Source organism: Strongylocentrotus purpuratus, unplaced genomic scaffold, assembly GCF_000002235.5.
Source record: "Strongylocentrotus purpuratus isolate Spur 01 unplaced genomic scaffold, Spur_5.0 spur5_scaffold_13, whole genome shotgun sequence".
Lineage (NCBI taxonomy): Eukaryota > Metazoa > Echinodermata > Echinoidea > Camarodonta > Strongylocentrotidae > Strongylocentrotus > Strongylocentrotus purpuratus.
This window is the reverse complement of record NW_022145598.1, coordinates 30,624,448-30,629,968: the sequence shown is the minus strand read 5'-3', so window position 1 is coordinate 30,629,968 and position 5,521 is coordinate 30,624,448. Positions and strand designations below refer to the sequence as shown.

Below are 5,521 nucleotides of genomic sequence, written 5' to 3'. Positions count from 1 at the left end.
TGATAACATTTATTTTTTGTAAAAATTTCATAAATAAAAATTAAGAAATAAAATGAAAGCATAAAATGCATGGAGAGTTGAATTAATTATAAGAATTTCAGTGTAATGGATTATTTTATTCTCCTGTATCCTGTATATATTTATGTGTCCTCTATCCCTCGATCCCCCTCCTTCCCCGGTCACTTATTTTATTATTTCTAAATTTTAGTAGCATTTTGACAAGTTGACATAATTGCATTCTCCCTGTTTCCATCAACTACCAAATTAAAATTTAGTAACATAGAATCACAAATGAGAATAACGCATTACAAAAATATATTTAAGACATAAATACAAATAATTCAACAAAGAAATACATGTGCCTGCATATGACAAAGAAATGGGAAATATATGCAGAGTATGACCAGCCCAATTAAGAAAAAGACACTAGGCAAACAAGAATATGTAACACACATTTCGAAATAGAGAGAAGCAAATATAGCTGCAGGAGAGGAGATCGGAGAACAGAACAAATTAATAAGTAGTGAGAGAAATTTGAAGAGAGCACTATATGAGAATAAAACAAGTTGGAAGTGAATGCGAGCTAGAGATAGGGGGGGGGGGGGGGGGAGAAAGCGGAAAAGGCTCACTAGCAATCGAGGTAAGTTGAAGGGAGATATACTAACAGGCTTGTTAAAGAAGAAGAGAAGGAGGATGAGGAGAAAAATATCCCCCCCCCCCCAAAAAAAAAAAAAAAAACAAAAAAACAAAAAAACAAAAAAAAACAAACAACAAAACAAACAAACAAACAAAAAAACAGTCGGCGAGATCGAAAGAAATCAAATTGAATTACATAACAGTTGAATGTAATGCACCTGTTATATCGTCCAATCGCGAAGCTATGGTCTGATCACGTGATAGGTTGCTAGCCAAATTGTTTAAACCGATCCAGGATCCAGGGCCGAGCCTCTTTTTCTTTCCGTCGCCAACTGAGGTAATATTTCACTCTTTAATTGATTTGTCTGAAATTTATTGCAATATCTGTGTAAAATGGCCGTAAATTATTATGATTTTACAGTCATTTGGAATTTGATGGCATCAAAACGTCTTTTGTTAACGTTGTTGTTGTGCCGTCGCTCCTTTTGCAATTTCCCACAACAGTCCCACACACCGAATTTCAAGTTTGTTTTTATTTCTAACGAGTTTAAAATCCCGTTTGCTCTGTAGTGTGTGGAACGACTGTGGGGTGGCCTGTGGCTTGTGACTTCGTTGTTCTTAAACGGGGTGTAGCATGTCAAATACTGGTTAATTCCATCTATGACTTCTTTTGGACAACTGCACGTAAACGAATGGACTTGATTTAAAACGGTCAGCGCACGCTAGCGTTCGCGAAACAGACCAAAGTTCCAAACTCCAAAGGGCAATTCCACAATTGGTAACGTTACATTTAAGCAAATTTTCATAATTTCATTTTACTACTACATCACCATCTATTCATTTCAAGTCACAATCATGTTACAATATGTTCACCCACCCTAGGTCTATAATATAAAAAAGAATGAATAGAGTCTAGATCTACAATTGAACAAATATTAGAGTCGCCATGGTAACTTTAATGTTGGTTGGTAACGTTACAAAAAAAGGACATGCGAAAAAAATCAGTGTCTTCAGACCAAAAGTTTCCTAAAACGCGAGATACCTCAAACAAAGTGTCGTATTCATTTCAATTCTAGTGTCATGATAAATATTTCAGCCAATAATTTTAGCAGCTTGACTCTTCAATTTTTTATTAGACCCAAAATTCATGGTTGGTAACGTTACCGGTTGGTAACGTTACAGTTTGTCCATGCAGAAATAAGCGTTGTAAAAAGCAAGTGTTAAACCTACTCCTTCCTTAAAATCAAAAGATACACTTTGCAATTACATATAAATTAACATAGTTATCAATGTGTAGCGGCTCTTACATTCGCCCTACTTTTATCGTACATTCATGTCTCCTGTATTTTTCCATCACGGTACTTATTTATATGCATTATTCGGACCACGTGTGTTTTTCCTTCCAATCGCGCATCGTGGTTCCGCACTGTTCACCCCGCGTATTTCAACGCCACGAGGTTTTTCTCCACTCCCGCTTTCACCTTGGTCGAGTCAGGACGTCTCCGCAATTTCCTCTCCAGGCTGTATTCTTCTGTGCCTTTCGTCTTTTCTACGGCAGGTCAACTCTTTCCCTGCCGTGTTCATCGGGCTGCAGTCTCCCAGTTGAACGTTATAGTCAGCACCGACATGGCGCCTGACTCTCCGCTGGGAGCTGCCAGTTTCTTCGTTCCGGTAGCTCTTTCCACTCACGAGCTCATCATTTCACCGCAGCTCATCTAAACATTTCTTCATCAAAGTCCGGCGCATCAAACGAGCAACTATTACTACTCAGCACCAGTGCCGGCTTTGCATGTCTACGTTTCTACTCTTCGCCTCCGTCGTCGAGCGCCACATCTCGTCTCTTCTCTTCTCGCCTGAGAGCTTCTTCACATCTTCATTACGAGCGTCAACGTCGAGATTCTTCACGGCTCTTCAGCCACGACTACGAAGCTTCATCTCCGCCTTCAAGCCTCCGCAGCATTCATCGCGTGAGCCCCTTCCTTCGTTTTCATCTCTCTTCATCTTCATTGGACTTTCGACCTCATTTCTATCCTGTCGTAAGCTTTTATGTCATTACATTTCATTCAATAATGTCCATTTACCATTTTATGTCGTGATGTAGTACGTTCACCAATGATATCTCTAAAGTGGTGACCCCTCGTTTACTTTGAAGCTTGGTTGTACGATTTTATTATTCCCAGACTTTTTGGACTTAGCAATGTTTTATCAAATGTATTCATTCTGGATTATGTATTGAATGTTTTTATGCTCTTGCATTTATACACGTTTATTCGATGCATACCATGTCAGTACTCAATGTTCTATTTTTGGCAACTAAACAGCCGTTCGCATACCATGCTTGTTGTTTACATTCTTTCAACATGCCATGCTTGTACATTTTCTTAGGCTGTTGTAAATTACTGCATACACTATGCAATACATGCACTTTTACATTTTTATCAGCCATCGATTCTTGTGACATTTTGTACTTTGCTCATGTATTTCTTTCGCCTCTCATCTGTGTATTGCATACACAGCTTCAATTCTGGCAGGGGAGTAATGTAGCGGCTCTTACATTCGCCCTACTTTTATCGTACATTCATGTCTCCTGTATTTTTCCATCACGGTACTTATTTATATGCATTATTCGGACCACGTGTGTTTTTCCTTCCAATCGCGCATCGTGGTTCCGCACTGTTCACCCCGCGTATTTTCAACGCCACGAGGTTTTTCTCCACTCCCGCTTTCACCTTGGTCGAGTCAGGACGTCTCCGCAATTTCCTCTCCAGGCTGTATTCTTCTGTGCCTTTCGTCTTTTCTACGGCACGTCAACTCTTTCCCTGCCGTGTTCATCGGGCTGCAGTCTCCCAGTGGAACGTTATAGTCAGCACCGACATGGCGCCTGACTCTCCGCTGGGAGCTGCCAGTTTCTTCGTTCCGGTAGCTCTTTCCACTCACGAGCTCATCATTTCACCGCAGCTCATCTAAACATTTCTTCATCAAAGTCCGGCGCATCAAACGAGCAACTATTACTACTCAGCACCAGTGCCGGCTTTGCATGTCTACGTTTCTACTCTTCGCCTCCGTCGTCGAGCGCCACATCTCGTCTCTTCTCTTCTCGCCTGAGAGCTTCTTCACATCTTCATTACGAGCGTCAACGTCGAGATTCTTCACGGCTCTTCAGCCACGACTACGAAGCTTCATCTCCGCCTTCAAGCCTCCGCAGCATTCATCGCGTGAGCCCCTTCCTTCGTTTTCATCTCTCTTCATCTTCATTGGACTTTCGACCTCATTTCTATCCTGTCGTAAGCTTTTATGTCATTACATTTCATTCAATAATGTCCATTTACCATTTTATGTCGTGATGTAGTACGTTCACCAATGATATCTCTAAAGTGGTGACCCCTCGTTTACTTTGAAGCTTGGTTGTACGATTTTATTATTCCCAGACTTTTGGACTTAGCAATGTTTTATCAAATGTATTCATTCTGGATTATGTATTGAATGTTTTTTATGCTCTTGCATTTATACACGTTTATTCGATGCATACCATGTCAGTACTCAATGTTCTATTTTTGGCAACTAAACAGCCGTTCGCATACCATGCTTGTTGTTTACATTCTTTCAACATGCCATGCTTGTACATTTTCTTAGGCTGTTGTAAATTACTGCATACACTATGCAATACATGCACTTTTACATTTTTATCAGCCATCGATTCTTGTGACATTTTGTACTTTGCTCATGTATTTCTTTCGCCTCTCATCTGTGTATTGCATACACAGCTTCAATTCTGGCAGGGGAGTAATGTAGCGGCTCTTACATTCGCCCTACTTTTATCGTACATTCATGTCTCCTGTATTTTTCCATCACGGTACTTATTTATATGCATTATTCGGACCACGTGTGTTTTTCCTTCCAATCGCGCATCGTGGTTCCGCACTGTTCACCCCGCGTATTTTCAACGCCACGAGGTTTTTCTCCACTCCCGCTTTCACCTTGGTCGAGTCAGGACGTCTCCGCGATTTCCTCTCCAGGCTGTATTCTTCTGTGCCTTTCGTCTTTTCTACGGCACGTCAACTCTTTCCCTGCCGTGTTCATCGGGCTGCAGTCTCCCAGTGGAACGTTATAGTCAGCACCGACATGGCGCCTGACTCTCCGCTGGGAGCTGCCAGTTTCTTCGTTCCGGTAGCTCTTTCCACTCACGAGCTCATCATTTCACCGCAGCTCATCTAAACATTTCTTCATCAAAGTCCGGCGCATCAAACGAGCAACTATTACTACTCAGCACCAGTGCCGGCTTTGCATGTCTACGTTTCTACTCTTCACCTCCGTCGTCGAGCGCCACATCTCGTCTCTTCTCTTCTCGCCTGAGAGCTTCTTCACATCTTCATTACGAGCGTCAACGTCGAGATTCTTCACGGCTCTTCAGCCACGACTACGAAGCTTCATCTCCGCCTTCAAGCCTCCGCAGCATTCATCGCGTGAGCCCCTTCCTTCGTTTTCATCTCTCTTCATCTTCATTGGACTTTCGACCTCATTTCTATCCTGTCGTAAGCTTTCATTCATTATGTACATCGCATTTATTCATGTTCATTCTTATCTTTGATCATTATAATGTAACTACGTGCAATATCTTCAATTCTCATTTATGCATTCTCATTCCGAATCTTCGGCTTGTGCTTGACTACACTTTGCAAGTGTACGTCAGCCTCATCAGTACCCAATAAACATAACGAAAAGGGAATACTTTCTTTCATGTATTTTATTGTCAGTGCAACCTTGCTTCCTCGTAGCTAAAATAAAAATAAGAGTTATGTTGTGTGACGAGTGAACACGCTTTCAAATATCCATTCACAATACCTCACACTCATATCTCTAAAAATGTAACTGTTATTTATAACTC

At 41.2% G+C, this 5,521-nt stretch overlaps 1 protein-coding gene across 5 annotated transcripts in view; it reads left to right on the top strand.

The window, feature by feature from the left end:
* The first annotated feature begins 868 nt into the window (after nt 1-868).
* The window catches only part of LOC764034 (cytosolic carboxypeptidase-like protein 5), a 29,268-nt gene continuing 24,615 nt past the window's right edge, over nt 869-5,521 (top strand). For all 5 annotated transcript variants that reach the window (XR_004063789.1, XM_030983330.1, XM_030983328.1 and 2 more), the window contains exon 1: nt 869-973. The gene's annotated coding sequence lies outside the window, so the exon portion shown is untranslated. The remainder of the gene's footprint in view (nt 974-5,521) is intronic.